Consider the following 12,253-nt stretch of genomic DNA (forward strand, 5'->3'; position numbering starts at 1 on the left):
ACATGTGCAAGTACAAGCCCAAGTACATGTGGAAGGAGAGGCAGCGCAAGGAGATGCGCATGCAGAGGTGCATGGAGGGTCACAACAAGTGCCCACAATAGTTGTTCCTCCCGAAGTAGGGGCACATCAGGAAATCGACAATCAAGGCGAGGTATCATTTGAGGAAGCCACTCCTCCTGATGATCCTTCATTGTCTTCCACAACCCTAGCAAGGAAGAGATCAAGGGTGGTGTCTACATCCTCTTCAAGCACACCTCCTTCTGATGATACGGATCAAACTTGGGAACCAGCACCACAGCCGTCTGAGAGTGAGGCACACCATGATCCAACAAAGGTACTTAAGCGTAAAAGGAAGCTCGTCCAAAGTCTCAGACTTATGGAGTGTGATGAGGCTCAACAAGAAGTGGCGGATACTGCTGCTGATGAAGACTCTGCCAACGACGACCCAGTCATCATAAAGGTCACTGCAGCCCCAGCGGGCATGCAGCAAACAGACATTTTGACCCTAGCCCGAAGAGCTGCTGCGCGTGATGATGATGATGATGATGTTGTCGATGAGGAGGCAGTGGAAACACCACAATCATTGGAGTTAAGTAGTACACCAACTCGTCCCGCTTCCATATTTCTTTCTGGCAAGAAGAGACCTGCGTCAACCTCGACCTTAATTAGTGGCGGTGAAAGTGGAAAACGTACAAAAGTTGGCCAATCCAGATCCTCCACTTCATCTGGCATTAGCTTCATGACCACCACCACCACCAGTATCGCCGCCTCCTCCAGGTCCCACAGACACTTCAAGTCCCCAGTTTGGGACTTCTTTACTGTTTGTCCCAAAAATCCAAGGTTTGCCATTTGTACCCTTTGTAAGCTTGCAGTTAGTCGTGGTAAGCCAGGTAGCAACTATGGTACCGGCGGCCAGAGTGGTCATCTTGACAGAAAGCACGGTGTCCAATGGTTTGCGCACCTAGCTGCGATCAAGAAAGGCCAAAATCAAGGAAACGTTGATGTTTCATCTGATGTTGACGAGCAGGAAGAAGACGTGTCAAACACTTCCCTTACACCCAGTACCCCTCTCAGCAGCACACCCAATGTGAGGCACACTAAGAGTGTTGGAGCGAGTGAGACACCAACGCACAAAAGTTCACCAGCGAGCAAAATTGGGTCAACGAAGTCATTATCAGCCCGTAAATGCTTGGTCCAGGCCAACATTAGAACAATGCTTACTTCAGACGTGCCATATGAACGCAACCACCCACTGACGCGTCTGTATAACACTAAGCTGGCTAAAATGCTAGCTGTGGACCTTCTACCTTTTTCTTTTGTAGAAGCGGTAGGTTTTCTTGAATTAGTTGCAACGCTCTGCCCTAAATGGAAGGTTCCGAGCCGGTTCTATTTTGCCAGAGTTGCGGTTCCAGCACTACATGAAGATGTGCTGCAGGCGATTGGGGCAGCTTTGCAGAAGAGTGCTGTTCACACAATACATCTGACAACAGACATGTGGACCAGTGGCCCAGGCGATGATTACATGTGCATCACTGCACACTGGGTCTCTTTTTCAGGTGTTATAGCAAAGCTAAACGCAGGTGTTGACCCGGACCAAGTTTTCAAAGCTGCTCGGAAACATGCAACACTAGCCATGTTTGCCTTGGAGAAAAGTCACACAGCAGAAAACCTTTTGGAAGAGTTTGACAAAAAGGTGTTGTCAATGCTATCCCCCCTAAAACGCAAGATTGGTTATGTTTCCACGGATAATGGCGCCAATGTAGTTAAGGCCATGTCACAGGGTCACCATGTTAGAGTGTCGTGTTTGGCGCACTGTATCAACCTGGTAGTTCAAAAATTCTTGAGTGATAAAGAGAGTCCAGCGTTCGAGGTAATGGCCACCTGCCGCAAAATGTGCAACCATTTCAGCCATTCTTTTAAGGCCCGGAAGCATCTGCGGAGACTGCTACTTCAACGTGGAATGCCAGTGAAAGCACTCATCCAGGAGGTGGCAACACGTTGGAACTCAACCTTCTACATGCTTGAGCGTCTGCATGAGCAGTATACGGTACTCGATCACTATTTCTTGACAGAGGCTACATCTCAGAAGGAGGACCTGCGGATGAGTAAGGCGCAATGGGCCATAGTTAAAAGCCTGACAGACATGCTTCGTCCTTTTGAGTTCTTCACGCGTGCAGTCAGCCAGGAGGACTGTAATTTGGGAAAAGCTATCCCATTGTTGTGCATACTGGAGCACCAACTGATGGCGGTTTCTTCTGAGTTTGAAAAAGATGAAAAAAAAAAAAACCATTTCATTTTGTCTGAGAAATTATTACATCGCCTACGTGGTGATGAACGTCTTAAAAACATCAACTCAGATCAGCATTACATTTGTGCTACTATTCTGGATCCACGCTACAAAAAGGCGCTGGCAGACAACGCATTCTTTCCTTTCGCTGATGCAGATGTTCAAAAGTACAAACATTGGTTAGCCTGGTCAGCCAAGAGGTTTGAAAAAGAACGGCAGGTTATTGAAGGAGAAGCCAGTACATCAGCATCAGCATCAGCAGGCCATCCGCAGTCACAAGAATCCACTTCTGCACCTGTGGCTGGGGCACAAGTGACCTCTCAGCCGTTAAAGACACCGGCAACTGGATCATCTGCACCACACACAATGACAACACTAACAGTGGCTGGGGAGGAGGATTGGCTAAGTTTGATGGGGTATGGTTCTCTAAAAAATGTCACAGGCACAGCAAAAAGTAAGCAAAGTGGAGGAACAGTTGATGACCTTGAGTCGATGGTGCAGGACTATCTGAATGACTCAACAGTGGTCTTTCTTAATGAGGAGCCATTGCAGTATTGGCATGGCAAAAAACAATTGTGGCCACAGCTCTACAACCTGGCTATAAACTATTTGTCTTGCCCACTCGCAAGTGTGTCTTCTGAACGTGTTTTCAGTGCTGCTGGTGGCATTGTAACTGCCAAACGGAGCCGCCTATCGCCCAAAAATGTGGAGCGGCTGACAATGATCAAGATGAATCAGCACCTCATACCACCAGATTACAAAGTGCGAGAAAGCACGCCACATGAAGACGATGAGGACAGCAACGTAGATGAGGGGATTTTTTCTCTGTTCGGTGCCACTGACCTCATCCAGCCTGAATTCGCAGAGTATGATGACGAAATCTTGTTCTTATTCCCTGACACCGAGCCCTGAAAATGAGACAATCAATCAAGAACTTTCTTTTTCGTCCTTATTCACTTTTATTCCTGTGTGCTTTGTGTCTCTCTTTCTTTGTTTTGCACAGTTAATTTAATTCAAACTTTAATCACCTAATCCCAAAAACAAGACCATCATCAGAACTGTCTTCACTTGTTTGCTTATTGATTTGAAGGTGCCGCAGTCTACATTCCTCAGGTTCACAAGTTCTGAAGAACATGCTCCTCTATCCTCCTCCTCCAGACTGCGATTTCCCTCCAAGCAGAGTGCTGGATTACGCACAATGAAGAAAGACTCAGCACTTGTGGGGGTGTTGTACTTCTTTGCGGGTGAGTTGACGGTTTTGGGCCCATTGCTGTGAAGCTCTAATAATGGACAAAAGTGTTTTGGACCAAATATGAGGTGGAAATTTCTTGCCGTTTTTGCTGACTTGCTTGCCTTTGAGGTGCTCTTTGGCGGGGTTCCGGGGGTTTGTGTGTAATTTTTGGTGTCTGTCGAAGCACTGCTGCGACAGTCTAATCTTGATTGCATTTGCTTTTCAGGAAATCCGTGGTGGAAAACAGGAGTTATGATGATTGATGATGACCTAGCTGCACAGCGCGTTACTTTGGACCGAAGGCCGAGAGATATTGTAAGTATGAGATTTAGCTTTTTCGCTGTTTGGGGGTGTTGTCGGGTGTTTTTTTGCGGGTGGGTTGGCGCCGGCGGGTCTTGCCTGGGGCATTCCTGGGAAGGTCTAATACCGGATACAAGTGTTTTGGACAAAATCCATAAGGAACAGCCTTTTTTTTGCCATTTCTTCAGACATCTTGCTCAATGTAGCGTTTTGGGGGGCTTCCTGCTGTTCGTGGGTGGGTTGCGGCCGGGGTCTCTGTCGAAGCACTGCTGCGACAGTCTAATCTTGATTGCATTTGCTTTTCAGGAAATCCGTGGTGGAAAACAGGAGTTATGATGATTGATGATGATGACGACCTAGCTGCACAGCGCCGCGTTTGGACCGAAGGCCGAGAGACATTGTAAGTATGAGATTTAGCTTTTTCGCTGTTTGGTGGTGTTGTGTCGCGTGTTTTTTTGCGGGTGGGTTGGCGCCGGCGGGTCTTGCCTGGGGCATTCCTGGGAAGGTCTAATACCGGATACAAGTGTTTTGGACAAAATCCATAAGGAACAGCCTTTTTTTTGCCATTTCTTCAGACATCTTGCTCAATGTAGCGTTTTGGGGGGCTTCCTGCTGTTCGTGGGTGGGTTGCGGCCGGGGTCTCTGTCGAAGCACTGCTGCGACAGTCTAATCTTGATTGCATTTGCTTTTCAGGAAATCCGTGGTGGAAAACAGGAGTTATGATGATTGATGATGATGATGACGACCTAGCTGCACAGCGCCGCGTTTGGACCGAAGGCCGAGAGACATTGTAAGTATGAGATTTAGCTTTTTCGCTGTTTGGTGGTGTTGTGTCGCGTGTTTTTTTGCGGGTGGGTTGGCGCCGGCGGGTCTTGCCTGGGGCATTCCTGGGAAGGTCTAATACCGGATACAAGTGTTTTGGACAAAATCCATAAGGAACAGCCTTTTTTTTGCCATTTCTTCAGACATCTTGCTCAATGTAGCGTTTTGGGGGGCTTCCTGCTGTTCGTGGGTGGGTTGCGGCCGGGGTCTCTGTCGAAGCACTGCTGCGACAGTCTAATCTTGATTGCATTTGCTTTTCAGGAAATCCGTGGTGGAAAACAGGAGTTATGAATGATGATTGATGATGATGATGACGACCTAGCTGCACAGCGCCGCGTTTGGACCGAAGGCCGAGAGACATTGTAAGTATGAGATTTAGCTTTTTCGCTGTTTGGTGGTGTTGTGTCGGGTGTTTTTTTGCGGGTGGGTTGGCGGGTCTTGCCTGGGGCATTCCTGGGAAGGTCTAATACCGGCTAGAAGTTAGTTGGACAAAATCCATAAGGAAACACCAGTTTTGGCACTTTGTAAGTTAGGGTTCGTTAGGGTTAGCCCTAGCAGCAGGATTGCATGTGTTTAGGGGGGTTCTATTGCAACGCGGTTCTGTTGTTGTAGAGCACTGTTGGAGCGATGCTGGCTATGGATACTTTTGCTTGCAGGCAAGTGGTTTGAATACAATCCACGGTCTGTATTTGGGTCTACTGTTACTTTCAAAGTACGTTTTGTAACCATTTTTCTGCTAGGCATCGTTTTTGGAGATATGATTGGGTTCTTCTACATTTTTGCGACTGGCTTTAGTAAGGGTCTTGGTGGGAGCATTGCTGGGAAGGTCAAATTTTGTTCTAAAACACAGTAGTACAGCCACCTTGAGGGGAAAGATCCGCTATAATATTTTGGCCATACTTATTGATCCTTAAAAAGGTGACTCAGACAGAGCACGCAATTTCAAAAATATTGTACTGTCTATTAGGGAAATCAAAGTGTGACTTTTTGAACCACACAGCGTACATACCTTTTATTTATTTATCAGTGGTATTGTAATAGCACTTCCTGTTTTCCGTTCAATAATTACAGGCCAGGTTTCAGTCAACATCCGCCAGGCAGGCAGTGGACAGGGTGTCTCTTCTGTCAGTGGTCACCACCACATTGATGGACGAAGCGTCAGCTGGAATGGAGGAGTGCCGCCAATAAGAGGAATTGTTTGCTGCATGCAACTTACTTACCAATTTCAACAGGACAACTCCAACAACATACGCAATACAGATACAGTATCCATTGTTGTCTTTTATTCTATGAGTGTGACTGCATGTGCTTACCTTTACTTTGTAACCAAAGATTGTCTGTAAACTCTGTATCTTCAATTATTGTTTGTCCATGCTCTGCTTTTTTTTTCTTCTCTCAACAAAACCTACCCAAAAAGAAACCCCCATTCCCATCCATTTTACAAACCCTAACCCTCTTCCCCCGGGCTGTGTTGTTTTGCTTGATGTCTGACTAAAATGACATCAATAATTCCACACACTTGCTGGGGAGGATAAGGTGATAGCAGCAACAGGCTGGTGAAGGAATACGAGGATATCTTCTAGACTTACTCAGCTTCAGTACTATATCTTCTAGTAGTAGTAGCCAATGTCAAATAAATTCAACGCAAGTACTAGTTATACTTGCAATACTTTACCATTTGTTAGGCTACATTATGGCACTGTTCTAGTGTACTGTCACCTGCTATTTTCTCGATCGTACCGTAACCGTTGTAATGCTACAGTAAGGAGTACAAACAAGGTTTCGTTTTCTTTTTTTCCATAGGCATGCAACTGCCACTGTGTCACACCACTAGTAACACCGCAATGAGGAAATGTCACCCGCCCAGGAATGACAACGTTAATCCCCATTTCACCTGGAGCCAGCCCTGGGCCTAGCCCTAATTTCTAACACAAATTACAGGTAAGATAAGCGTTTGGTGGGAGGTAGTATAATGGAGTATTATTTCGGAGTAGACAAGAGTTTGACGGTTGTACTACTAAAGTCCTACGACTGTTCAGGAAAACAAAGTTACTGTTACACCCCCGCCCCCCACCCACCAGACTGAAAAGCAGTAAAAAACAGGTATGGTCAGATAAAGTAGTTGAAAAATATATTTATTTATCCCTAACAAAATAATCTCCCTCACCCACCCTAACCCCAACGATTGTCTCTGAAACGTCCCAAAACGATCCCAACTCCCAAATCCCACCCCCCAAAAGTCTATAAAAAAAGGGCAAGGGACACTACTGGAGGGTGCTGGTGCTGGTGCATGATGCGGCATGGGCATCATACTCCTTGCGGAGGGTGGCAAGCTCGGAGCGGAGGCCCTTAACCAAGGTCTTATACCTCAGGACCTCCTGCTCCAGGTTGGACATGCGGACTCGTAGGCGGTGTTGGCGTTCCTTGCAGCTCCTGTGGGGGGCAGCTGGTGTTTCGGGTGCTTGGCGGTGGCGGTCGGCTTTCTTAGCCCGGCTCGGTCCCGCTGGTTTAGTCACGGAGGAGGATGCAGTCGAAGATGTTGCCCCGCTCGACTGCGTGTCCTCCTCCTCCTCCAGGGCCACCAGCCGCCGATACTCGGCGACTGTGGCCTCCAGCCTCCGTTGCCGGGCCAATCTAGCCTGCTCCCTCCTTGTTGTTGATTTGGAAGGAGCAACTATATGAAGAAAGAAAGACATAGTCTGTAACCAATGCTCCTTATTAATAACACAAAGTGATTGAGCCGAAAGTTGGGTCACAGAGTACAAGTAGCAAATTGAAAGCACAGTACATAACTATTGAGGACAGTATCTATGTAACCCTCCCACTTCTGCATCCTTGCTCTAACAGTAGTGGTAGTTTAATGAACTAATTCTACGACCACTATGGACTTCCATTACAGTCGACTATGACAGTACACCAGTCTTATTCTTCTTCTTCTCTCTTGTTTAGGGAAATGGGTACGTTATCTTATGCAAGCCGGCAGAATGACATGGACACAGCACAGTGAAGTTGCACCCGAGAAAAAAAGTTGCACACCATGATGATGGAGACAGACTTGCGTTACTGTACCGGTCCAGTACATGCAGGTGGTGAAGCTATTACTTTTCTATTACGGGTGGCACTGAGAATACTCTGTTACAAGGGCTACTGCTTAATTAATTTACCTTTCACCCTACAGTGCAAATGAGTACTAGAAAAGGAAACTGAAGAAGCTAACTAATTTGATTATCTATCACTTCACATGGGACGTATTTAATGACAGATGAGATGACTTTAGGTGCTTTGCTTAATATTGAGTGAACACAGTGATACACCCACATATGAATGACGTACTACAAGTAAACTAAAGTTATTAAGAGAGGTACGGAGTGTCCACCGTAATAACCAGATATATGCTGTGAATGCAAACGCAATACAAAGTACTGCTACTATTCATGGTAGTATTGGACACATTTACAATTTCTTTTCCTTGCCTTCCCTGCACTGGGACGGACGTGCGGGTGCGGTGGTACATGCTCTTCAAGGTAACACTTACTTCACCTGGCGACCATCTACTCTCTCTAGATACACATTTGCTATGTAAGAGTCAGAGAATACCATGCTCCAGGCATCCATTCATTCAAAGTATACGCACACATACAGTTTCTGTTTCACCCACCCAGGCTGCTGTCCTTCCACCCATCCTTGCTTCATCATTGACCCAGCCATGCACCATACCATATTCTTTCCTTCCCAGCCACCTCTGGGTCCAAGCAAACACATATCGTTCTTCTTTGCCAGCCATCATACAAGTTCGCGTCCCACTTACTTACACCCTTCTTACACCCTTCTTTCGCTTTTCGTTCATCCCATCCATCACGTTCGTCTAAGAACTTATTGGGATTCTTCTCACCAAAAACTTCACAGCTAAGTCGAAGTACATTTCGAGGAGGCTACTACCTGGTTGATTTGTAATTGTAATACACCCGTGCAGAAAGCACACTATGCAGTCTTCAATCTCAATAAGTAAGGAATATATAGCTTACCTGTTTCCGCCACCACCGTTTGATCCCCCACAGGAACGGCCACCAGCTCTTCTACCGCCGCATCCTCCCCAGAGGCCTCCGAGTCCAAGTCCAACACATCAGCCACCTCCGCGCTGGCCCCGTCACCAGATGTTACACCTACAAAGTACATTTAAGAAAGTTAGAATACACCACTCACTACTATATAATATTTGGTCTAGGAGAAATGTTAAAAAAACAGAATACAATGTAATAATTTGTGACTGTCTACTCCATAGTAAAAATGTCCCATTTTCCAGGGAAGGCTGTTGTCTTGCTGCACTTTTATGCACAACTGATGAATGCTTGCTTTTGATTTTTAACACGCACCACTTTTTCTCCTAACAGACAGAAGCTTGACTCCTGAGTCCTAAGAACACGACCAGGATCAAGTTCAAAGTAGGTGAGAGTTCGGCTCGACCACAAGAAATGTGTCCAATTAATCGTCAGCACTAACCACTTTTCCGTTTACAGTTAAATAGTTTTATGACAAAGTAGATTTCAATAAATGTGTTTACTTTTAATAAAGCTTTTACACTTAAATAGACTCTGTGGTTTTTGTTCCTCTAGACTAGAGTGGATGAGCTAAAGGTTTTGGAATTTTTGCAAGCATGAGTGCCTCTGACACTTCTTGACTGTGCTGTGACTCCGTACTACTCTCTTGTCCTGCGTACGATAATCTAGAGATCATTGGGGATCTATAATCGGTGACTTCGGGAGCTGAATGACTCTGCCACACTATCTAGTCAGTAAGGAGACAGTGCATAGAGGTATTGCTGAATATAATGGGAGTCCAATGGAATTGCCAAATGTCCAATCTTAGTTAGCTACACAGACAGACTAATAAGAATAGTCTAGTAATACCACAGGGAGTCATCATATTCGAGGCAGGATAAGAATTTATATCCAGTCTACAAGAAGATCAAAGACGATTTAGAAAAAATCGAATGAGGAACGCTAGGAAAAAATAGGTACTGTTTAGTAAAATGTAAACTTACTGGGGCCAGCAAAGGAGCCCTCGCCTGCCCGATCCTGGCCTGCATCCTCAGCACCCTCCTCCTGTGCCCTCTTGCCCTTGGGGGGAGCTGATGTACAACATGAAAGAAAGAAAAACCATAAAACATGGATGAGATTTTTCAACCAAATCAAACATTTCAAAAGAACAATAACAACATATTTTGGAAAAATAGCAAATAGATAGACAACTATTCCACGGGATCTATCTCATGTGGTATACTACGTTATTCGTATTGCCTGATTTGCGGAACGTTGACTTAGAAAGTTCCTATGTAACTCAATAAACAGACTACTAAAGAGGTTTGCCTAGGCCTGGCACTGCAGGCAGTAGTGCACAACACGTGACAGACAAAGTCCATCCTGCTTGCAGATCAGTGAATACTCAAACTATCAATCCACCCGCCACCACCGCCACTATTTCTTCTGATAGCCATGTGACTGTCTAAAGGAAGGACACTGGACTTCAGTCTGTTGGGGCTGATTTATAAGTCCCTTGCGGAAGTTGCGGCTGATTTTCCTCCATTGTTGCGTGCCTTTTCTGACGCAGCGGCAGAACAAAAGACTCGCCATGGTGTTGGTGCGGCGTATATATTAAAAAAAAAAACACATATGGGCATATGGGCGATGCATCACGTTGTAAAGCCCTGCGCCATCAGGGGGCGTTCCGGCGCAAGGGAGGGCGTACCTGCGCAGGAACGAATCCTAAAAGTGGCTGAGGGAAATCTACAAGATGTCAATCAGTCATTTTTATGACAATGATGCATGACTCAAACCCTGCGCGCTTGAAGCCGACGTACGGCTTGATGCAGCATTGGGGAGATAGGGTACCCCAGAGCATTGCTGGAGCTGCGCCATCGTTGGCACGCAACTCCAGCAATGCGCTGCCTTTACGGCACAGATGCGTAAGGCTTCTGTGACGTTTTGGGCCAATGGGTGGTGGTGGCATGGCACACAATTACTGCCGCATCCCTGCTACTTTGCAGGGATGCGCCGGTAATTGAAAATATGACCCTTACTGTCTAGCATTACGCAGTTCTTTTCTTTACAGTACACTGATACATAATTTCTCAGGCCAATGAAATGCTTCTGAACACAACATACAAAACAAAGAAGCATAGTAGCAAGCAAGGCTACTGAGAAGGAGAGCAGTGCACCTGAAAATGAAATGCATAGAAGATTTTGAAATATAATTTACCTCAATGTAATCGGCAGCATTATTGCTCTTGGTAAAGAACAAAGATTTGCAAATAACAGAGCAGGATAAAACAGAGTAGTAAATGTACTACTACTACTACTCACCAAGCCCGGGGACCTCTACGCCGAGCGCGTCCAGCAAGTCCCGCTCCCGGTCCATGACATCGGTCCAGCGGTGGGTGGCCTGGTTATATGTGCGCCGGACCCCAGAGATCTTGTACATGGCCCGGCACACCTTCTCCCACCGCTGGCGGCGCTCCCGGATGCCATAGCCGGTCGCGATCTTGCCGCCTCCCAGGATCGTCTTGGGGAGGCGGCGCTGGACATGGAAGATCAGTGCCGCCACTTCCTCCGCGCTAAAGATCTCCCTCGGGACCACTTGCTCCCCCCTTAAACGCCCGCACGGGAGCCGGGCACGGGGTGCGGGACCCTTCCCCTTCTCAGGGTGCTTCCCGGCTCCCTTTACCATGGTCTGGGCAGAAATAAACTTAAATGATAAAGAAGAAATAGAATAGTGAAGAAGAAAATAAAAGAGTTTAAAAAAGTAGTTTAAAAGTAACTAAAAGCTGCAGAAAACACAAAAATATAGAGCTAGAAAAATAGAGGGTTAGATAATAAGTAAAATTAGATCAAAAAAACTTCAAACAAGCAAAGGATGGCAGAGATTGAGAGAGGATAGAGAAAGCATGCCCAGAACCATAGCAATGAATGAGAAACAAGATGGCCGCGCCCGTTCACGACCGCGTGGGTAAGTTCGCGCGAGATTTTCCTTGCGAGTACGCGCGAACTTGTACTCGCGAGCAGCACACTTTGCGAGATTACACATAGCGGGCGGAAACGGAATTACGTCACGCCAACAAGATGGCCGCGCCCGTGTACGACCGATAGGGTAACTTGGCAAACGAATAGCTAGAAGCGCCTCGCGAACACGCGCAAGATCACGCGAACATACACGTCGCAACAAAAACAATTTTGTATTCGCACGTATTCGCGGCTTCCGAAATCGATCTCGCACGGATTCGCGCCCCAAATAACGCGCGAAATTGCAAAAAAAACGATTTTAGCTAAAATGAAAGCAATGAGCAGGTGCAAAAGTTCAAACTTAACATTAGTAACATTCAAGGTAGTGCTTCCTGATGGGCCCCTCCAGAGTTTGCAACAATTCTATGACCCTGCTATGACCCAAACAGCAGGCTCATAGAATAGCACCATAAAGGTCCTGTAAAAAAAAAATTTCACTGCAACAAAAAGCAAATTACAGATAAGGAAGGAAGCAGGTGCCAGCCAGACTGGAACTTTCAAAATTACTGACACATTAATGAAACACAAATTAATTGATGGCAGTTGAAGAAGGGCAGG

Source organism: Lissotriton helveticus, chromosome 4_1 (assembly GCF_964261635.1).
Source record: "Lissotriton helveticus chromosome 4_1, aLisHel1.1, whole genome shotgun sequence".
NCBI lineage: Eukaryota > Metazoa > Chordata > Amphibia > Caudata > Salamandridae > Lissotriton > Lissotriton helveticus.